The sequence below is a fragment of the Emydura macquarii genome, unplaced genomic scaffold (genome assembly GCF_026122565.2).
Source record: "Emydura macquarii macquarii isolate MOO-44397 ecotype Brisbane River unplaced genomic scaffold, CSIRO-AGI_Emac_v2 contig_587, whole genome shotgun sequence".
NCBI lineage: Eukaryota > Metazoa > Chordata > Testudines > Chelidae > Emydura > Emydura macquarii.
Genome location: NW_027130724.1, coordinates 8,651,550 through 8,675,411, shown reverse-complemented (window position 1 = coordinate 8,675,411; position 23,862 = coordinate 8,651,550). Strand labels below are relative to the sequence as shown.

Genomic DNA, 23,862 nt, shown 5'->3' with positions numbered 1-23,862 from the left:
CTACCAATGGAGTAGCCCTGCCTTCAGTGAATGTGGTGGCACAACAATAACATGATGTGCCCAGCTCTCTTCAGATGCACTGAGACCCACCTGACTTACCTGCCACTCTCTGCACTGTAATGGAGTGTATAAACCCCGCACTGGTTAACCAGGGGTTAACCAGGAGACTGGGCCCCATTAGACCACTGGATGGCACCTGGAGGGGTGTTAGGCATAATTGGTGATGAAATCCAGTTGGGCCTTCATACAGGCAGGCGCATGAGTGGAAAGCCAGAGAGGAGATCCAGGTAAGAGATAGCTTAGAGTTTCTTCTCTTGGCTTAAATATAGAGAAATGGCTAGGTCTAGGGGGTGGGTAGATTGAAGCTGGAGAGGAAGTTATAACAGAGACTGTAAAGAGTAGGTGCTACAAGGAGTGCCTTAGGATCTCCTGTCCGAGGCCCTGAGAAAGGGATGGAATGGTATGTTTACACTGCAGCTGGGAGCATGTTTTCCACCTTGGGTAGACAGAGAGGTGCTAGCATGCTAAAGATAGTGGTATGACTGTTGTAGTAGAGGGGGCAGGATAGGCTAGCTGTGTGATCTTGGACCCAGGGATTGGATGGGTTTGTACTTCGGTAGTGGGTTTGTGCCACAGTTTCCACACTGCTATTTTTAGCATGCTAACTCAAGCTGAGCTGGGGCATGCTCCTAGCTGCAATGCAAGTGTACCTAGGAAGCAGGGAGAGTTTGAAGCTAAGAGTAAGGGGAGATCCTGGAATCAGGGGTAGGACTTGAAGCAGAAGGCCTAGGGAATAGAACCTTGCAGGGGACTAGGTTGCAGGAGCCCTGCAGTTGGTAGAAATTGGTTCAGGGAGGCAGCAGGAAGGAGTCTGGTGGAGCAAACTGTATCCCTTTGTTATAGGTCCCTAGGCCAGGGTTCCCCTGTCTGCCACTGGAGAGTTGGCATGAACCCCCTGATAAGCGGATGAAAGCCCTGAGAAAGGGGGTGTGAGGACCACAGTGCCTGGAGTTGAGCCTGAAGACCTTTTGTTAGCACATTCCAACTCTTTCTTGTTGGACTCCTTGTTGCTCTGGAAGGGGTGGGACTAAAATGTGACCTGGATGGAGGGCTGAGTCATGAGAAGAGGCAGATCATGATGGCACTGGAGCCACTTTTGGTAGGGGATACTAGACAGGAAAGAGCTGCTGTGCCATGCCTGGGTGTAACTGCAGTGAGTGCACTCTTCCACAGGCACATGGGTGATGAGAGGGCCACCTCCCTTGCCCACTATGGGGAAGGAAATAGCCCCACCTCCAAAGGGAGGTTCTAGTGGCCAGCTAAAAGCAATAGAATCTTCCACCTATCTTTTTCCTCCTCTAGGTTTTTCTGGGGAGACCTTGATTTGGTCCTATGTTTTTTGTTTGGCACAGAGCTGGGGGAGCCAATACCTATGCCCCTGCATCCCTAGTGTAATGTACATGAGGGGAACAGATATGGCTGGAGCACTTCTGTATGCCAGTAGTCCTTGCCTGACATACAAATCCATGGGTCTGATTGCGAGCTGGCAGACTTGTATTCCCAGAGGATTTTCTAAGCTAAACTAGGGCCAACTGGCCTCAAGGTCAGGTAACACTTCCCCCTTCTCTATGCCTAGAAGATGTTGGGTGCAGTTGAGAATCTGGGCCTGTTCCTCTAGCACCCTTATCTTTTGTAACTATTAGGGGCAGGTGCCTCGTGTGTCTGAGATTTCTTTTTTATGAAAAAGTTTCCTAAGTTTTCCATAAGAGAACTCTAGGCTGTAGCTTATTTGGTTAGGCTTTTTAGATGTCACCCATCGGGTTTGTTGTGAGTATTTTTGTGTGTGTTGCTGATCTTCTGTCTACAAAATGGCTTTGGCTTTTATAGGTAAGTTTCCCCAGTACCTTCACTGTAAGTTACTGTATGCTAACTTTTCTATAACACCCTAACTTGCAGTAACTTTTTCTTTAAATCCACTAATCTTTGTGCCTTTCCAGTATATATCACCACATAGCATTTCAGGAATATTATACATTAACATAGTACACCATGATTTTTCCCCATTGAATGTTGTAATGTCATTGATGTAATAAGGAATATCAATACAAGTTCCAATGTTTTTATATATATAATGATGAATAAGGTGGAAATTTGACAAAAACTTCTGCTTTGTAGTTAGTTTTCAAATGAAAATGCCTAAGGGGTCATACTTTGAGGACCCACTCTTCAGCTAAAACATCCCTGTAATATGCATATGCACAACCCAGAGCCCTCAAGACCCTGGCTGCCTAGCTGAATCAGATGAACAGTGGTGATGGCTCAGAGGCAGCATTGCCTATAAGAGAGTTTGTGGAGGCAGGGCCTGATTCTGCACCATTTCAGTCAATGGGAGCAGCAGCAGGCCCTTGGAGAAGGAGATGTGGGGTCAAAAGAGGGATGAAGGGGGAGTTTTCTGCACCAGATAGGTAGAAGTTCTGGTAGGAGATACCTACAGGGATAGAAGTTTTAGCAAGGAGAGACTTTAGATAAAGGCCAGGCAGCAGCTCCTGGCTTTCAGAAAGGAATTATGGATTGTGTAGAAGATTTGTGTTGAGTATTGTTAAATAAAATATTAAAGAAAGGGAAATTTTGCTGCTGTATGAAACTTTGTCTGACGTACGGGCTAATGAATCATAGAATATTAGAGTTGGAAGGGATCTCAGGAGGTCATCTAGTCCAACCCCCTGCTCAAAGCAGGACTAACCTCAGCTATATCATCCCAGCCAGGGCTTTGTCAAGCCTCAGCTTAAAAACCTCTAAGGATGGAGATTCCACCATCTCCCTAGGTAACCCATTCCAGTGTTTCACCACCCTCCTAGTGAAAAACTTTTTCCTAATGTCCGACCTAGACCTCCCGCCCTGCAACTTGAGACCGTTGCTCCTTGTTCTGTCATCTGCCACCACCGAGAACAGCCTCGCCCCATCCTCCCTGGAACCCCCTTTCAGGTAGTTAAAGGCCGCTATCAAATCCCCCCTCATTCTTCTCTTTTGCAGACTAAACAAGCCCAGTTCCCTCAGCCTCTCCTCATAAGTCCTGTGCTCCAGCCCCCTAATCATTTTTGTTGCCTTCCGCTGGACTCTCTCCAACTTGTCCACATCCTTTTTGTAGTGGGGGGCCCAAAACTGGACACAATATTCTAAATACGGCCTCACCAATGCCGAATATAGGGGAATAATCACTTCCCATGACCTTCTGGCAATGCCCCTCCTAATGCAGCCCAATATGCTATTAGCCTTCTTGACAACCAGGGCACACTGCTGACTCATATCCAGCTTTTTATCCACTGTTACCCCCAGGGTCCTTTTCTGCAGAGCTGCTGCCCAGCTCATGGGTCCCCAGTCTATAGCTGTGCATGGGATTCTTCCTTCCTAAGTGGAGGACTCTGCACTTTTCTTTGTTGAACCTCATTAGATTACTTTTGGCCCAATCCTCCAGTTTGTTTAGGTCACTCTGTATCCTATCCCTACCTTGCAGGGTATCTACCACTCCCCCCAGCTTAGTGTCGTCCGCAAACTTGCTGAGGGTGCAATCTACCCCATCCTCCAGATCATTAATAAAGATGTTGAACAAAACCGGCCCCAGGACCGACCCCTGGGGAACTCCGCTTGTGACCAGTTGCCAGCTAGACATGGAGCCATTGATCACTACTCGTTGAGCCCTATGCTCTAGCCAGTTCTCTCTCCATTTTATAGTCCATTCATCCAACCCATACTTCTTTAACTTACTGATGAGAATACTGTGAGAGATCGTATCAAAAACTTTGCTAAAGTCAAAGTATATCACGTCCACCGCCTTCCCTACATCCACAGAGCCAGTCACCTCATCATAGAAAGCAATTAGGTTGGTCAGGCATGACTTTCCCTTGGTGAATCCGTGTTGACTGTTCCTGATCACCTTCCTCTCTTCCAAGTGCCTTAAAATGGATTCCTTAAGGACCTGCTCCATGATTTTTCCAGGGATTGAGGTGAGGCTGACCGGTCTGTAGTTCCCTGGATCCTCTTTCCTCCCTTTTTTGAAGATGGGCACTACATTTGCTTTTTTCCAGTCCTCAGGGACCTCCCCTGTTGCCACGAGCTTTCAAAGATAATAGCCAATGGCTCTGAAATCACCTCAGCCAACTCCCTCAGCACCCTCGAGTGCATTGCATCCGGCCCCATGGACTTGTGTATGTCTAAGCCTTCTAAATAGTCTTGGACCCGTTCCTTCAGCACTGCGGGATGTTCGCCTCCTTCCCATTCTGTGCCACCCAGTACAGCAGTCTGGGAGATGATCTTGTCTGTGAAGACAGAGGCAAAAAAGGTATTGAGTACCTCAGCTTTCTCCACATCCTCCGTCACTAGGTTGCCTCCCTCATTCTCTAAGGGGCCCACACTTTCCCGAATCTTCCTCTTGTTGGCAACATGCCTGTAGAAACCCTTCTTGTTCCCCTTCACTTCCCTTGCTAGCTGCAACTCCAGTTGTGCTTTGGCCTTCCTGATTTCATTCCTGCACGTTCGAGCAGTGTTTTTATAATCCTCCCTAGTAAGCTTCTGTTTTGCGTTTAAGTTCGCCAAGGACATCTTTGTTAAGCCAAGCTGGACGCCTACCATATTTTCTATTCTTTCTGCACAGTGGGATGGTTTGCTCCTGTGCCCTCAATAAGGTCTCTTTAAAATACAGCCAGCTCTCTTGGGTTCCTTTCCCCCTCATATTAGCCTCCCAGGGAATCCTGCCCATCAGTTCCCTGAGGGAGTCAAAGTCTGCTTTTCTGAAGTCCATGGTCCGTATCCTGCTGTTCTCCTTTCTCCCTTTCGTCAGGATCCTGAACTCGACCATCTCATGGTCACTGCTGCCTAGGTTGCCATCCACTTCTACTTCCCCTACCAAATCTTCCCTGTTTGTGAGCAGCAGGTCAAGAGAAGCACGGCCCCTAGTTGGTTGCTCCAGCACTTGCACCAGGAAATTGTCAGCGACACTCTCCAAAAACTTCCTGGATTGTTTGTGCTCTGCTGTATTGCTCTTCCAGCAGATGTGAGGGTGATTGAAGTCTCCCATGAGAATCAGGTCCTGTGAACTGGAAACTTTCCCTAGTTGAGTAAAGAAAGCCTCATCTACCTCATCCTCCTGGTCTGGTGGTCTGTAACAGACACCCACGACGACATCACGCTTATTGTTCTTGCTTCTAAGCTTAACCCAGAGACACTTCTGAGCTGAGCTTCTGACTTCTAGTACCCTCCATATCTTCCCCCATGATCTCATTCTTCATTGTTACACACTGGGCCAGAACCTTAGCAGATGTAAATCAGGATAGCTTCAATGAAGTAAATAGTTATGACAAACTACAGCAGTTGAGGATCTGGGCCCATTATCTTTTTCTGCACTGCCACATACAGTGGTACCTATGGCAAGATAAGAAAAGAAAGGGAAACCCACACTAGGTTGTATGAGGCAAAAACAAACTGATTTTGTAAGAGAAAATACATGTCTTCAGATGATACATATAAATGCCAATAAAGCCACAGAGACAAGGTGTGAAGATAGCCACCAGCTATAAAAGTGCAAGGGTGAGACTTAAAACACACTGCCCTTATGGATGGCTTTTTAATTTTGAAAATGTTTTGTTTTCCTATTAGATCTGGAAAAAAAAAATCCTTTTTAAAATGCAATATACATCCATTAAATTCTCTAAATGCTTGATTATTAAAACCTGTATCATATTTGCTTCAGGTTAAATATGAAATTAAAATTAAAAGGGGGGAGGGGGCTTGAACTTTGTAGGACTGTAAGGGGAAAAGCTACTTAAAATAGTGGCTGGGAATTTAAAGTTTGCTCATTGCTATATATAGTGAATAATATTCAGCTATTGTAATAAAGGAAATCCTTTGCTATTGAAATAGCTGGTAACTGCTTTTGGATATCACATGAACTATAGATATAATAAAGGGCACAATTTTGGTGATGGCAGCATTTGCCTTGCATTGTACTTAGGGGAGTGTTTTTATTGGCATTCACAGCAAACAGGCCACATGGAACTTCTTCCTCTTTCCTCCCACCGCTTTTTATTTTGAATACAGAGTACTGTAAAACAAACAGGAAGATTAATCATGTACAGCTTTAGCCCCAGGACTCTAAAGTCTCAGAGCCCACTTCTGTACGTAGGCCCTGATCCCACAATGACCTCAGTGCGGGTGGGCGTCTGCACTGCCAGGGAGCCCCCTTCCCATAGAGAGAGCTATGTAAAGGTGCAGAGCTTTGCCGGTGCAGCACTCATTGGGCCTTTGATTTGGAGGAACCATGCTTACTGGCAAGGAAGCCATGTTAAACTGCTTTTAAATATAATTTAAACATGGTTTGCCTGTAACAAACAATCATTTCACATGTGGAGTCACAACCTATGCTGCCAAGTGGATCCCATCTGCATTGCTTTTACAGGTGTCTCAGGGGACTCTGTTACAACGCGGTTGTCCCCTCATCTGAGTGTTGCATAGTATCATTTTGTAATGGATAGGGTACCTTAGGGCTAGCCCTAAACTAATTGTGCTAAAGTGGAAAGAAGCAACAGTATTACCCGCACATTAGGGCCTCCTATCTTTACCCCAATCTGTAGGGCTCAAGGCATAACCAGTTAAGGCAACCCCACCCTTTCCCAATCCCTACGACTCCAGGTAAAAGGCACCTACACTTACCTAATTCACACACTAGGGCTCAGCGTCACCCATTCCCAGTCTGTAGGCCTCTGGGGGTAACCTGGTTAATTTAAATACCCACCCTTTCCCAATTCATAGGGCTCTGGTCATAATTTTCTGTGGGCTTGCAGGGTCTTTTACCAGTGAAGAAGCCTTACACAGTAATATTCGTATTTTCTATTTATTAACAATTACCAAAACAGAATACACACACTAAGCTTATAATGTGCACCACTCCCAATGAAGCAGACAGACTTCTCCTGGTGGCCAATGAGGATTAGATCACCTGGGGACTCCAGCTGCAAGATATGGTTGGCAGAGTGTTGAGGTCTGGCAGCTCTCATCTTGGGCTGTGTCCTGGAATTAGGTTCCAAAGAACTTCCTTTTGGACCTCAGTTTATATAGTTAAAACTTGAGTCCTGCTTAGCTATACGTTAGCCAATCATTTTAAACTAAAGTACTACATAACACCAATCTTAGCCCATTACGAAACAGTTCTTTAACCAATCGTACCCCACCACCTTAGTTGATTTAAATATTGCACAATTAGTTATGCAACCAACAGAAACAATCAAAGAACCAGACAAAAATCATTCAGCTAAAAGATAGAGACATGGAACCTAAGAATAATCAATAAGAAGTGTAGATTTTTACAACCACAACTGTTGATAAGTGATTCCTTGCCAGACAGAATGCTATCAAACAAAGTTTTCTCTAAACATCTGAAGTTCTGTTTCTTTATCTGGTGGTGGTAGGTACTACTAGGAGAGTAGCACCTTCTTAACAGCCCGATATTACATTGTCTTGATGTAATTTCAGGAATGTGAAGATGTGACTGCACGCTTCTTAACTTCTGGCTGCTGTCTTTCCTAATATGACTGCTACTGCCTAGCCAAAAAAACAAGGCCTCAGACCTTACAACAGAGGGAAGTTTACCTTTATAAGCTACAAAGATGTTCCTGACAGTACAGATAAAATGAAGCAGGGCTGCTTTCCACAGGCTGGCCGAGGGTTTTGGCCATCTCTATTGAATATAAAACACAACACATAGCTGGGGGAAGGAGGTCTGATGACAGCATTCCAGCTTTGTTCTCATGGTAACCATAATGTCATGAGGATACCATGGTTACCATGATATTCCTTATATTTCAAACTTTTTTTTTTAAAAAAGCAGGAGGAAAAAAACTTTTTAAAAAGTTGATGAGGAGACATCTTTACCAAGAATAAGAATAAGGGAAAAACCAACCAACCTTTGTTTCTGTTTCATAGTTCACTTTTAGAGAGGACATTTTGAAAGAAAGCATTTCAGCTAGTAATTACTGTTTACAGTACTGTTCTTGTCAACATATAGTGTATATCCATGAGGTTTCCCCTCTCTCAGCTCCTGTCACTCCCAGCACCTTTTTGGGATGAGCAGACTCCAAAAGACTGAAGATCTTGTGGTTGTTTTTGAACCTTTAAATGTTTAAGTTTTATGTGGGATAAAAACCTTAATCAGTGCAGAAGTGGAAAATAAAGCCATTAAAGCTTTAGAAGTTACCATGGGGACTCTGACCTTCAGAGGAGGAAGGTATGCAAGATAGGTCTTGATTTCAGCCCTTAGGATGCTTTCCAGATGCAAAAATCCTAGTATGCTGCATTAGCAATTGGATGCTCAGGGGAAATCAGAATGTTGGCTTATTTCATAGGTGAGTCATTGGACTTTCTAGCCCGGGCATCTAACACTTTCAGAGACCCAACCCTAGATAACAACAGAGCATGGGAGAACCTTTGAGTCCCTACTGATAGGCATCCCAGGGAAAAGGATGTGTATGTTGAGAAAGAGAACACATCTGATGTAAGGATCATTTATATTTTTAAAAAAGAACTGGATACTTTCGAAAAATTTGGCCACTGAGCCCAGGCTCATTCCCCTCCCCCCCCCCTTTTTTTTTGGGGGGGGGGGAATAGAAAGGGGATTATTAGGGTATTAAGGTTGGTTAGATGATTTAAAAGATAATACCATTAATCAGCTGCAGCTGGTCACACATCTCTTAGCCAGGTTAGTGCCATGGTTATCCCCATTAGTTCAGCCATCAGAATGGTCACAAAATTTAATAGCCTTTATTTAATAATTTAATAGCCTTTTAGATTTCTAGATTCCAAGACTAGGAACACAGAATACTGTCCCCACTCTACCCAGGCTGTCATCTTTTGATCTGTTTGTTTAGACTTGGCAAAATTGGCCCAATTTTTCATAAATTCAGACATTTCATTGGTTTTTAAAGTGTGGGTTTTTTCCTTCCCTTGGTTTTTTCATAGAATTCCGAATCCACAAGTGGGGAAATAACTGTCCAGCTGTAATTTTATTTCTCAGCACTTAAAATTCTTAGTTCTCTCAATTTTTCTTTTTTACATAGCTCCTTTACCCATTTGTTTGACCTTGATAGCATGAGGAAGTCTGTGGCAATCCATAACATTTGTCCACCACGCTCCCAGCAAGCCTCAGAAATCTATTGTGTACTTCTGTTTTCATGAGTCCCTTTTACCTTTGCCCAAAAGATTAGATCTAATAGTTTTATAGGTGTTCCTCCAGTGGCTATTTGCAGCACACACACTGGTGTTATTTTTGTACCACATGCCAATCGCAGAGTTTGGGCCTGGAGCAATTCCAAGTTTCTAAGGCCTGATCTACACTGACCCACAAATTCGACGGCAGTCAACAGGAGTTACGCAAGCTATGTAGAGTAGCTTGTGTAACTTATGTCGACTTCTTAAATTCCCTTCTGTGCACCATCTCCACTACGCTGCACCAACAGGAAATGCATACCTGTTGATGCAGCACTATGCTTTTGGGGGAGGTGGTTTTGTTAAATCGACTTCCAGATCGATTGAGCAGGTCTTCACTTCTGCTCAATCAATCCGGATAAATCGATCTGACAGGGGCAAATTTGCTGCCATCAGTGAAGACATACCCTTAAAGTTGCTTTTGAGGCTGAACCAAAGGCTTGGCATCTGTAGTTTAAAACTGGTCTTATCAATGATCTATATGTCATCATCAATACATTCTTATCTGCACCTCATTTGTTTCAGCTATACTTTTAGGTAAGTTCATCTTACTTTTACATTTTAATAGGATATCTATGTGACCTTTCAAGTTAACTTATTATATACTACTCCTAGAAACACGAACTTTTGAACTATCTGTATTTTTTCACCATAAAGAAATAAGTGTCAATCTTCCTTAATTTTCATCCTGTTTAAAAAGCACTCTCTTTGTTTTTGCAAGTAAGAATTTAAATCCCCAATCATTTCCCCACTTGGGAAATTTTCTGGAGTACCTCATTTGTCTTTTCCTTGGCTACTTTAAGTCTTTTATGCTTAGTCCATATAGCAAAAAAGGAAATACCTATTCCTGTCTGCACACTTTCTGGAAGGATTTCATTTATTGTAATGGAAAACAAAATAGGGCTGATAATACTCCTTTGTGGAGTTCCATTTGTAAGCTTGTAGGATTTTGATAAATCTGTTTCCACTTTTAGTTGCATAGTTTCGTCACATAACAAGTCCCTTATCCTCCAAAACATTCTCCCTTTTATTCCAATTTTGGCTAGCTTATATAGGAGGCCTTCCCTCCATAGCATGTCATATGTTTTTTCAATATCCAGGAGGGCTGTTATCATAAAGTTCTTAGTCTTTTTGCTTTTTTTGTGCCTTCATTTATAGTCTCACTATATGGTCAACAGTGCATCTTCCTTTTCTGAAACCATTTTGTACCTCAGTTCCCCCAAGCATTCCAGTAGTCTTACATTTATCATTTTTTCCCCATGATTTTCCCCACACATGGTGTGAGAACAATAGGCCTATAAGCATTAGGTCTCATATACCTACCTTGCCTGGTTTCCAGGTTGTTTCTATTCTATAAGCAGCAGTCCTTTTTCCCCATATATCATTATATTACTGTGATATAATCTTTGGACTTCCTTATGACAAGTGTTGACGCATTTCATTACTTATATTATCTTTACCTAAAGCTGTATTTTTCCTTCTTCTGTCTGCAATAAGCTCCTATATACTAAAATTTTTGTTTAACACATCATCAGTATATTCTGTCCTGCTATTTACCAATTCACAATTTTCCCTCAATAAACCTCCTTTTTTTTCCCCCTCAAGAAACTCAGTGTTTTGATTTATATCACTACCAATCTTTTGGAATTCTTTTGCTAAATTGTTGGCCTTCCCTAAGTTGGAGACCTTAGTTTTATTGTTTATGATAAGACCAGGTATACATTCACTTTTACTTCAAATGCCATTCATTCTTTGAATTTGCCTATATATTTCTGAAAGCTTTGAATCTTTGTTAAATTTCCCACAGAAATTTCCTCAACTTTCTTTTTTTGTCTTTTTGATAATCCTTTTGGCCACCGCCTTACACCTTTTTTAACTCAGTAAATCTTATTCTTCATTGTATGTTTTGGTTGCTTGTATGCCTTATTTCTTTTCTGGATTGCCAGTTTTCAATCCTCATTCTACTAAAGAATCAGATTTGTAAATTGGGGGCAGTTTGGTGTTTTGCAGATGGCCAGATCAGCTGTTGCTGTAATACCTTTTATTATGTTATCGAATTCTTGTAGATTGCCACTTGTATAGTTACTACTCAAATATAGATCTCTTGAAAAGACCAAAAAACATAAATACATACTCTTGAAAAGGCCAAAAATTCCAGCAAGTTACTTGTTTTGTGTTTTTGATATTTCCTCAGCCTTACTACTCAATAGGTGTAGGGAGTGATCACTTCCCATTCCATCTTCTTTATGAATTTCCCAGATGCATTTACGAGCTATATAATTTGTTGCAATTCCCAAATCCAAAAGAGAAAAGGATCCATCCACTCAATTAAATCTAGTAGGTACTCCTGTATTCAGGTTATGCATATCAATAAATTATTCTAAACATTTACCATTTAGGTCAGTTTTCTTAATTTCCCCCATAGCTCATTGGGACTGTTAAAGTCTCAGAAAATTGACTGTTTTTTGACATTAACTGGTTTTTCTAATTCTAAAAGAACTGTTTTACATGGATTATAAACATTATAAATCTGTATAAACGTGTGTGTGTGTGCGCGTGTGTGTGTTCTGCATGGGAATCTCAATAGCATTATAGTTGAAATTAAGTTTCTGCACATCCATTTCAACATAACCAAGTCCCTTTTTTATAAATATACAGACACGCCCCCTCTCTGGTAACTTCTCGATTCCTCCAGAGTATGTCGTATTCCGGTAGATTGAACACACATTTCCTTATAAAGCATGTTTCTTGCACACAACATATCAAGCTTTATTCCCATTTCAAAGATGGCTTTCTTAAATTCCTGTCCATGCATTATTAATATATGCACATTCCACTAATGATCATTAAGACCATGTTATTTAAGCTGTATTGTTGCCTTCATTTAAAATTGTGTGAATGTGGACTGTTGACATGTAGTCTATCTTTTAAATATTTTTCTGCTGCTTTTGCTATGATTTTGATCCTTTCAGGTTTTTTCCATGTCTGCAAGGGGCAGATAAATATTTTTGTAATGAACACTATACATTTCTTTTTACCTACAAGCAATATATCATCTCCCATTCCTCTCACATTCTCTTCCCTAAGCAGAGATGTGTTATGCTGCCCCTGTACTTTTCTGTTACTTGAGTATTTGTCTTGTTCTATTTTCTGCAGTGGATTCCTTTTGGTAGCTGCTGCATATGATACTTTTTGAAATTTTTTGTGTGTGTATTCTCTAGCTCATTCTGCTACTGCACATCATTTATATGCTTTCCCCTGCAATTTTTTGATTCTACATAATTCTCATATGAGTGATTTATATTTACTGCACCTCATTGTTCCCTTACAAATGGCTGTCACATGTCCAAACAGTTGACAATTATAGCACCTCACAAGGGGACAATATATAGTTTAAACCAGAAAGTCATATCCCATTTGGATCCTATCCAGAAGTGTCCCACCTCTAAGTTTTATGTGTACAGCCAGAGATGGCTGGTTTTCTCCCTCCCTCCTACCAAGTAGCCGTTTAACAAACAATACTTTGTCTTCTCCTACACTCTCTATAATATCACCCTTAGACAATCTTAGCAGCACTCCACACACAACCCCTTTTGCTTCCATTAGGAATTTAGGCAGTTCACAAGTAACTTCAATATTCCCTAAGGTTCCAGTTTTTAAGAAGATTTTTCAGCTTGCTTCTTATGTGTACATTCTATCAATATATCTCCATTCTGCATTCTTTTAGTTCATTGTACGTCACCAACGCTTCACTGTAGTCATTCTGCCACTTTCAGGGGGTTAACATCTCCTATTTTCACATCTTCTGTCGTGATTTCACAGTTATAAAATGATGAATTTTTTATCCTGTTTTTGTTTTCATTTCTATGCATTCCTTCTTCAAATCCTGATGAATCTAGTCTTTTTTTTTTTTTTCTTTTCCTGATCTGAGACCATTCCTCATCCCCTGCTGCTTTTTCATAGCCCATGGCTCTTCCCCCTTCCCCATCTCCTTTGTTAGTTTCAATGTTCAGCTGGGGGTGGGGTAAGCCACAGACCTCCACCTAGCCTGCTCCTTCAGCCCAAGCTCACCATCTTCAGCCAGACACCAGCATTCAGCCCAAATCAAATCTAGGCCCGGTCTGGCCAGGCCCCACTTTCCCTTGTTCTGTTGCAGAGGTCAACATATATACTGACCTCCTTCAGAAAGCTCCTCCTGATTGGCTGGGAGAGAGGGGACTCCTGCCCCACCCTACAGTACAGGGCTCCTGATCCTGGATCCTTAAAGGGACAGTGTCCTGGGGTTTTCCCATCTAATTACTAATTCCCCAGGACTGCTTCTTCTCTTCTGACTTTGGCCATTTCTTGCCCCTTTGTTCATTCCAGTGTTCCTAGAACAGGGTCTTTTGGCTTCCTCTAGGCTTTGTTCCAGATTTTAAAAACAAACAGCCAAATGAGATAAGATTTGGCCAAAAATAAGTCGTCTGCCAGCCTTCTCCATACAAATAAATTTGTTGTCTGACAGCAATCATGAACATTTTAGAGAGGAGTAAAATCACAGTTACAATGGAAAAGCTGTCACTATGGAAAAGGCCATGAAATTATAAACAATGGCCAAGCCAGCAAAAGCTGGAGGTGTTTCTAACAAATGCATCCTCTGCAGAGGAGCAATCAGATGGCCTTCTGTATTGCTCACTGCACCTTAGCTGATTTTTCACATCTGTTGTAGTCTTGCAAATATTAATAAACAATTTTGAAACATGCTTTGCTGTGAGGCAAATTCCATAGACACTTCTGTCAGTTGAGTCTTAGGGCTGGTTCACACTGACCGCACGATTTGGCGGCAGTCGATGGGAGTTACGCAAACTACGCAGAGTAGTTTGCGTAACTGACGTCGACTGCACTGCTTCCCTTCTGCGCGCTATTCTCACTGTGCTGAGCCCACGGGAACAGCGTTCCCGTCAGCTCAGCGCTACGCTACTTGAGGGGGTGGACTTACTCAGTCGACTTCCTGATCGATTGAGCAGTCTCACTGACCGCTCAATCGATCAAGAAAGATGGATCTGGCGGTGGCGATTTTGCCGCTGTCAGTCTGAACTTAGCCTTATACATCCAGGCATGGCTGGAAATGCTTTTCTAGTTATAACCACCCAGTATCCAAATGCATTAGTCTTCTCTTCCTAGTTCAGGACGGATAAAAAGAGTCAACATCAATAACCGCCCCTGGAACCAGAATGCAAGAACATCTCTGATCAAGAGGCATCATGTTTATTTGATCGATAAATCCACTACAACAATATTTTTTGTAAAAATCAGATCACTCCTATAAAAGCCAGAACTGTACAAAAGCATGGACTGAAGGGTGCAATAGTCATTCATTTGGGAAAGGGTCTCTCAAGTGATGTTATTCAAGCAGTCCACATGGATTGGACAGGTAAATGTGGATCACTCACTGTCCTCAGCTTCCACCATCAACTATAGTGATACAGTATCAAGTATATATGGACAACAATGGTTCAGATAGGATCGGTTTCTGGCAAGCAAAATGCCAACGACAGAGGAGATGACTGGGGCACTATGGTGGTCAACATAATGCACTGAGCTTATTTCTAATATCTTATTTTCCACGAAATAGTATTCTCTCATTTCAGAAAGCATCTTGGTGTCTCATAAATGCCTTCAGTATCTAGAAAAAAGTTCAGATTCTGCTCCGGCTTCAGTGGGGTTGCAGGGAGAGTAAGTCAGTGCTTAATTTAGCCTATTGTATATGTATTAATTATTGTGACAGGAAGACACAAATTAGGGTTACCATGTTTCAGATTCCCAAAAAGAGGACACTGCCAGAAGGGAAGGAGGAGCTGGAGGGGGGGTACAGTTGGAGGGTGTTGGAGGGCGGTGTACATACTGTGAGGGAGCGTTAGACGGGGCATTTGGATGTCCTGGAGGAGGGGTGATGGTGGTGGTGTTCATCCTTCAAGTATGAAATTGACCATGACCTCACTGATTGGTTTGGTTTCTGTGAACACATGAGTGGTTGATCTGGCCAATTTGAGCTTTGAACTGTCTGTGGCACTATGACGCTAGGCCTGAAAAGCTAAGCAACTTTACAAATTACATGGCCCAAATCTGACCTTTAAAGATATATTATAGGAAAATAAAATGGTAGTGAGGGTCATTCCTCATAAGTAGACTAGAGCTTTGATATGCAAGTGTATTGTTGGTAGTTATTTGTTGTTTACATATCTCTTGTTAGAGGTTAGCAATGTAGATGAACTGCTTTCCTGTCTATCACTGTTCTATTGATTAAGAGTTCAAAAGGAACATATGAACATTTACATGGAACTTTGAATGTAACAATACTATTGTTTGTATTTCTCTTTGAAATTTAAGTAGTAAATACCTGTAAATGGTTGTAAATGGCCAATTACCTTGTGCTAATGTAACTAGTTACAGGTGTGCACAGGACATAGGTGGTGATACTTTAGAGTCCCGAGTAATCATCTATTAATTGTTCAGGGAGGCATCTGCTGTCAAGAAAATATTGGTCAGCCTGCATGGATCTATAAAAGATTCTAGTGAACTGATCCTTTTTGTCTCAAATCTGTCCAAGCTTGTCAGGGAAAGTTTGGATCGCAAGATTGGGATCCCAGTGATCAGCCTGGAATCACTCTAATTCTCATGTGAAAATTTGAAGAAGCTCTGCACATGGACCATTTAGTCTTCATTTCTCTGGACTGGATTACTAACAAGGAAGCTCTAAACAAGGACTGATGACCCCCAAGCTGCTTGGGTAATTTCAGAGACTTTGCAATTTAAGAACTTTGCAATTCAGTTATCATCTCTACTTTGAAACTGATTTAAGAGCTTTATTTTCATTTGTGTATGTATACTGACCTTTTAACCATTATTCTCTTTCCTTTTTTAAAATAAATGTTAGTTTAGTTAATAAGCATTGGCTTTAAGCGTGTATTTGGGTAAGATCTGAACTATTCATTAACCTGTTTGGTAATGTGTCTGATCCTTTGGGATTGGTAGAACTTTTTTACATATGATGGATAACGATTTTCAGTAATCCCATCATATTTGACTTGGCTGTCTGGGGGCTAGCCAAAGGGCTGGATAGTTTTAAGGGAACTGTGTTTTGTCCATTGACTGACCAGTGAGATCATCAGAACCTGTTTGTTGCTGGCTTGGTATCATCTGGAAACCCCCCCACCAGTATTTAGGGCTTTGCCTGCCCCATTCTTTGCAGTTTGTCCTGTTTAAGCTATCTCAGCATGGCTCCCCTGGAGGCCAACGTCACAGGCACACTGAACAAGAGATGCTGCTATTGGTTACTTGATCAACAGCGGACATGCTGCTGTTTTTATGCTGCTGGCACTTCTGCTCTGCCTCAGTAGTTCTCCTCTGCTCATAGACTGTGGCTCCAGTATGGATGAGACTTTGCCAGGTGGAATGATCCTGAGCAAGATCTTCCTGAGAAACTCCTCAAGGATAACTTGAGGGAGTCTTTCAAACATTTCTTCTGACCTCCCTGAGAATGCTTTCCCTTCTTTAGCTCACCAAAAAAGATCTTCTTTAGCAGTTGCTCATCTGACATTCTGGTGACATGGCCTGCCCATCTCATCTGTAATTTCATCAACAGAGTGTGGCTGCTTGGAAGGCCTGCCGGTATAAGAATTTCAGTATCTGGAACCTTGTCACCAGTTTCCTCAGACAGCCCATGTGAATGTGATTCAGCTTCATAGCATGGTGTCTGTACACTCTCCAGGTTTCGCACGCATACATCAAAGTTGGCAACATGATGGTTTTGTAGACCTTCAGTTTTGTTTGTTGACTAATGCCTCTGCGCTCCCACACATATGCACAGTTTGCCAAAGGCCACACTTGCTTTGGCAATCTTGGCATTGGTTTCATCATTGATGTGAACTGCACGTGACAGTGTACAGCTGAGATAGGTGAACTTGTCCGTTGCCTGGAGGATTTAGCCATTCACTGTGATAGTAGGCTCTATCTACATGAGGCTTCCCCATGGGTGGAGTTTGGAGTGGGGACCAGCCGGAAAGCGGGTGACTGCAGCCTGCCTCACGGCTGCACGCTAGGACCAGGTGGAAGGGGGCTGTTGCTGCCAGGGTCCCGGCTTTGTGACGGGACTGACTGGGAGGTGGGTGGCTGCAGCCTGCCTGCACGCCTCCCAGCCGGGAGCAGGCACCAGGTGGGAGATGGGTGGCTGGCTGGGGCGGACTGGCCAGCCCAGGCCGGCATGGGTCGGCGGGCTGGCTAGCTATAGGCCAGCTTGGTGGTGGTGGGGCCGGTGCTCAGGTGGGCCAGCACGACGTAGGCCAGCGGCGTGGAGTGCTTGGGCCAGCAGCACTCGGGGGGCTGAGGTGGACTGGTCAGGGCCAGCCTGGGGACGGAGTGGGCCGGTGTTGTGGCACGTCTCAGGTGGGCAGCGTTCCAGGGGCCGGGGGCGCTTGGGTCAGCAGTGTTCCAGGGCCGAGGTTGGGATGGGCTGGCAGTGCTCCAGGGACTGGGGTGGACCAGCCAGCCTGGGGCCGGGGTGGGTTGGGGCGGTGCAGCGCTGGAGCACGGGCTCCGGGGGCGCTTGGGCCACCCACCACTGGTGCTGGGGTGCTCCAGCACTGTGGCCACCCGGCCATTCTGGCTGGTGCCTGGTGCTCAGGCCACTCAGTGTGGGCCCGGGGCTGTGATGGGAGGGGGGTGGAAGGGGTGGGGCTTCGGGCAGAAGGGGCGGGGTCAGGGGCTAACCTCCCCAAACAGGCAGTTCACAAGCAGCCAATGGTGACTGCCCCCCCAAATTAAGCGGTCAAACTCTGCCTATAGGCTTTGCTGTGCAGGCTGGCACATCACTTCTGTCTTCTTAATGTTGATTGTGAGACCAAAATTGTCACAAACTGAAGAGAAATAGTCCATACTCCACTGCATGTCAGATTCAGATTTGGCATTCAGGGAATAGTAATCAGCAAACAGAAGACCATGAACAGTCACTTTCTGAACCTTCATCTTTGTCTCAGATTGAAAAATTTGCCATTAGTCCAGTATCTGATGCCAATCCTGGTGTCACCGTCACGAAAGGCATCTGTAAGCATGGCAGAAAACATCATACTGAAGAGGGCTGGGGCGAACACACAGCCCTGCTTGACTCCATTGGTGACTAGGAATGGTTCAGATGACTCACCATCATCCATAATGCGAGCGAGCATGCCTTCATGGAATTGTTGAACCATTGACATAAGGGGGTACCTGGGGCTTCACTCTTGAGGTGGAGGGCAGTATCACTCCCTGTCATGATGGGAGGGAGGCTGGCACAGACCTGAGACATAGAGACAGCCATCAGTCAGGGCTTCCCTGCAGGGCTTTACCCATCCCCTGGGTTGGGAGCCAGGGTCTGGGTGGGTGGGATCTGGCAGCTGTGGCTAGGACTAATCAGATACAGATTCAGGGGAGGGACCATTCAGGAAGCAGACCAATCAGGGCTCTTTCTGAGCTGCAGCGTCTGCTCCGCAAAAAACCTGGACATTGCCTCTTGCTTAGATGCTTAGAAATTCATGTTCTGCTTATTTACAAAGTAACAACAACAAACAGAAGAGTAATAGGGGATTAAAAAAAAAAGTAACTACTGCTTACCTTTGCCATAACCCAGTCAAATGTTTCCTAATGTAGTTGTATCATTTCTCCACTACCTGGCCTAAAATGCAGTGGTACAACTCTCACACTGTAAGGTAACTGATCACTTTCTCACAGTGCTATTCAAAGAATATGTGATGCTTCATTAATTCTGCAAGGTGCATGTCTTCATTTCCTCTGTTCTCATAATACGTACAAGTCTCTTTATTTTTTAGTTATTATTAAAGATTATACAAAACCTGACTGGAACAAATAGCCATAATATACTATGACTGGTTTTGGTTTGAGATTAAAAACATGTAGAATGTTAGTACAGAAGTCAAGGTCAGAAGCATAGCTCAGACCACTCAATGTGAGTAGTTCATTGTTATATCAGCATTTCCTTTTTTTTAGCAGAGCAGATTGTCACAGAATTTAATACTTCTGCATGAACAAAATGTTACATTCGGTAAAGTTTATACACAGTACACTGCAAGAAGGATAACAGATTTTTATGATACCATGAACAGAATCGTAGAATGACTTATATTTGCTGCTTAGATATTACAGAGCAGTAGACAAATACAGTTATCTCAGTAGAGGGCTCTGAAATGCATAAGGCCTACTGTGCACTTCAAATTATAAAATTCAAAGACAGGCTGGAAAGTCTTCTGAACTGAAATTAGAGGGCAAGTTTTTTCTCAAAAAATAGGTTATTTAAGTATGGCAAATAAAATACTCATGGAGAACACACCAAATGTTTCACAGGATACTTTTTGTCTGGTAGAACTATACTGTTTGTAAAGCACTGTACTGATATCCTGGTTTGAAACTCTTCTCTTGTTTTCAGAACTACCATCTACATGCACTGCATAATATGTAGCTCAAATCCTAGAACCCTTATTATGTGTTATAAAACACTGAGCCAAATTCAGTGACTTTGAGTGGGGTTGGGCACGTTAATCAGTGCAGAATTTAACCTGTTATTTGTGTGTTACCCTCATTTCATAAAGAGAGGCTCTACATGACTACATCTTAGTAATAAGGCTTATTAATCAAAATAATGAGGAATTGACTGTCATGGGGCAAAGGCAGAGGAATTTAAAGGCAGGATTAAAAATTAGACCTGAATGAATAAGAATAATATCTGCAGTTACTCTGGATATAATTTACCAGGCTATTAATCTTGATGCTTCAGGGTACAGGCGGATTGCTAGATGGGGTCAGGCAGAATGTTTTGCACAATTGGAGGGGAGGGACACAGGGAGTTGTTTTGGTTTCATTTCTTGCTTTTCTTTGAGGTGTCCTATATATATGCCACAGCTGCATCTAGGATTTGGGACTAAGTGGACCATTGGTCTGTTCCAGAATGGTCATAGCTGGGTCCCCCTCCCACTATTCCCTTCCTACATAAAATCATGCAGACAGAACAAAGCAGAAAACAAGCTTGAGGGTTGGTGAATGGAGGTGTCACAGATTCACTGGGTCTGCTCTATGCCCCAGCCTGTAACCAGTCCCTTGGAAGTGAACCCTTTAGCGTACTGAACCCGAAAAGTTTACACAGGGCAGGCCCATGAACTCTAAGGGTATTTCTAGTCAGCAAAGAAAAACCCATGGCTGGCCCGGGCCAGCTGAGTTGGGCTCAAGGAGCTCAGGCTGCAGGCCTGTTTCATTGCTGCAGACTTCCAGGCTCGGGCTGGAGCTCAGCTGTAGGACCCTTGGAGGGTGGGAAGGTCCCAGAGCTGAGGCCCCACCCTGAGGCTGGAACTCTACACAGCAACGAAACAGCCACGCAGCCTGAGCCTGGCGAGCCCAAGTCAACTGGTCCAGTCCAGCTGCAGGTTTTTCTTTGCTGTCTAGACATACCCTAAGACCGGGCCTTCGGGCTCCAGAGCAAACCCTGTCTCTCTGCATGGCTCCCTGCAATCAATCTAGCCATGCCAGACCCCTGCAGGAGACTTGTGCTTTGCAGGAGTACAGTACAATGCACTCAGTGAGTATTTGCACTGACACAGGCAGTCTTTAATAATTTATTAGTCACCTGGCATACAGAATCTGGATGTCCTTGGATTAGCAAAGAGAGGCAAAAGTTAAGCCATAGTCCATTCAGGCCAAGCCAATGCCATGAGCCAGTCAAGCTGTAATGCACTCCATCTCAGACTCTCGCTCTGTCTCTTTTGTCCATCCAGGTGAAAACAGAGCCAGCATCCTACAGAAGTCCACACTTTATCCCCTGCTGTCATTCCTTTGTTCTCAAGTTGGGGGTCTCTGTTCAGCTTCTCTGTTCAGAGGTGCGGGGAGTCCTCCTTCCCCTTCATCATTGTTTGGTAAGAGTGAATGTTCTGGTCATTGGGGCTTTCCATAGTCTATTTCAGATTCTGCATTGCTATTGGTCTCTTTCAGCAGGTTCCAGCCAGTTCTCTGAAGACCCTATTCCTAGCAGCCCAGACAGCAAGGCAACACCTCGCACCTTATGTTATGTGCTGCCCCCAAGAGCAGACTTCACCCTTCCCCCTGTCCCCGCACTGAGTGGCAATGCAAAGTACAGAGAGAAACAAGCACACACAGGAATCAGAAAAATATTACAGTAAATTCCCACTTCATCACAGGTGGCCATTAAACCATCTTCCAAAGAAGAACTATATTCCAAGGAAGTGGAACTTGTTTAATTGAGAGCAGAAGTAATTTTTATGCAAACTGACGAAAACTTGGTTCCCCCTCCACTTTTGGCTAATGCCAATTTGACAGCTTGATAAGCTGTTGGGAGAACAGACAGTTTCAGTTCAGTCCTTCACCCCTTCAGTTATTATGTGCTAAGAAAGTTCTCACTCCAGTTATGTGGGTTCACCAAGGAGAATGGCTGCAAAAACTGGCAAGTCCAGAGTTTATATTCTTGATATTTCTAGAGTTAAAACAAATTAAAATTTGAAAACCCCACCATTATCTAGGCTTTTTTCATACCTCATAAACCTACTTTGTTCCTTTTTGTAGGTCACCTTTAAGCAACGTTGCGGCATCTTTTACTTCTTCACAATGACTTTATCTCAATCACAGAAGAATCTAACATACAGCACTCAAAAATGCAAATACATTCTAATCTGCTGTGCACACAACAAACAGACAAAGGAAGGTCTCGGCCATTTCAAAAGCTGCATAAGTGGGAAGAACCCAGCTGGACCATTGGCACGCATACTTATTCTTTGTAAATTACTCAAATGGAAGCACATTCAGAAGCATACATAAAACATCCTCATAGGGATATTCCCCATTTTCATCATGTGGGTCATTATATATTTCATGTCGCTGCAGAAAGTGATAGTCTCCTGTAACTAACTATTTTATATTCAGTGCCCTTGTTAAACGTTTACATCCACTGTTTATAGGAAAAGAAAACTCTTTAGTGAAGGCACTTGACAGGGATGCAGGAAACTTGGATTGAGTTCCCTGTAGTGCCACAGCCTCCCTGTGTAACCTTGGGTAAGTCATTTAATATCTCTGTCTTATTTCTGCAGCTATAGAAAGGTATGATACTTTGCCTGATAGGGGTGTTTTGTGTGTGTGTGTGTGTGTGTGTGTGTATATATGTGTGTGTGTGTGTGTGTATATATATGTGTGTGTGTGTATATGTATATGTGTATATATATATATATATTATGAGTGAGGTACTCAGATACTGCAGTGCTGAGTGCCACATGGGAACCTAGACAGATAAAGCAGTGTTCCCATTACTTTGCCTTCTCAGTGTGCCAAAGTCCAAATGCAGTGTTGCCAGCTCTTATGGTTTTACCACGGGTGTCACAGTATTTGGTATGTTTCTTAAATCCCCACCTTCTGGGGTCATTTGATTATGTGAGAATCTCAATTTTCATTCCCCACCCTCCCCCAAAATGTTTTTAGCTCTCATGGTTGTGAGAAAAGCTTGAAAATGTGCACTCTACTGGCTCAAAACCCAAGAGACAAATAAAAAGAACCCAAATTTATTATTTTTAAAAACCTCATGTTTTTTTAAGCTAATTTCATGAGGTTTGGGCCTGATTCCTGGTTTTTTTTTTAATGCTTGGGGTTGGCAAAACTGAAATGTGTGAGTGTAGCCCCAAGCGAGAGGGGAAAAAACATAGTTCAAATCAGGTGGGATTTGTGTCACATTAACACACATCACATTGGGTTAAATTCTGCTCTTTGGCACCTCTAGGCTTGGCAGTTCATAACCCTGGCACATATGTAACCACAACTCTCTGGCCACTTAGCTCTGAAGGCAGTGCCGCTGCCCACAGCAGTGCAGAAGTAAGAGTGGCAATACATACCCTGTAGTAGTTTGCGCCTGGCCCCCTTGTTGTTCAGGCCCTCGGCCCTCACAAACCACATTAATCCAGCCGACTACTTTGTGCTTCACCAGTGCACCTTATTTACAATGGCTTGCCCACCACCTTCTATATACACTGGTCTTACAGACTCAACCTTTAGTCAGCAGGGTGCTCAGCCTTCCCTTGCGCAACTTCTCCTGCTCTGGCTACTTGCCTCTCCCTTTCCTCTTGCAGCCTCTTCCTGGGAGCTTTTATAGGCTTCCCAGGTCCTATCACCATTCCTCTTTCCTTCCTTCTAAGCCAACTTGCTCAACTGGCTCCCATCTACCCTTAATTAGGGCTCAGTAGCAGGGGCTAGCCAGCCTGGCTGTTAGCACCCTGCTACATGCCACCTTTACTTTTGCACTGCTGCTGGTGGTAGCACTGCTTTCAGAGCTGGGTGCCCGGCTGGCCAGCAGGCAACGCTTTCTGGCTGCCCAGCCAGTGCTTAACTTATGCCGGGATTTGCTGGAACTGAGCCCCAGCACCTCTTTCATTACAAATGAAGCCCGGCATACAACCCTACTGACTTCAGCCAGGCTGCATGGATGTGACTGAGGGCAACATCTGATCTTAAAAAATGTACAACATCAAAAGTGTGGGAAGGTGTGTACACGTGTGTGAGCGGATGTCATGCTAAGTTTGAGTTTAAGAATAGTTG

At 43.5% G+C, this 23,862-nt stretch overlaps 1 long non-coding RNA gene across 1 annotated transcript; it reads left to right on the top strand.

Moving 5' to 3' along the window:
• Nucleotides 1-257: 257 nt before the first annotated feature.
• On the top strand, nt 258-22,119 carry LOC137148104 (uncharacterized). The gene is made up of 3 exons (XR_010918440.1): nt 258-287; nt 21,048-21,185; nt 21,850-22,119. It is a non-coding gene; the product is annotated as an uncharacterized lncRNA (long non-coding RNA).
• Nucleotides 22,120-23,862: the final 1,743 nt, after the last annotated feature.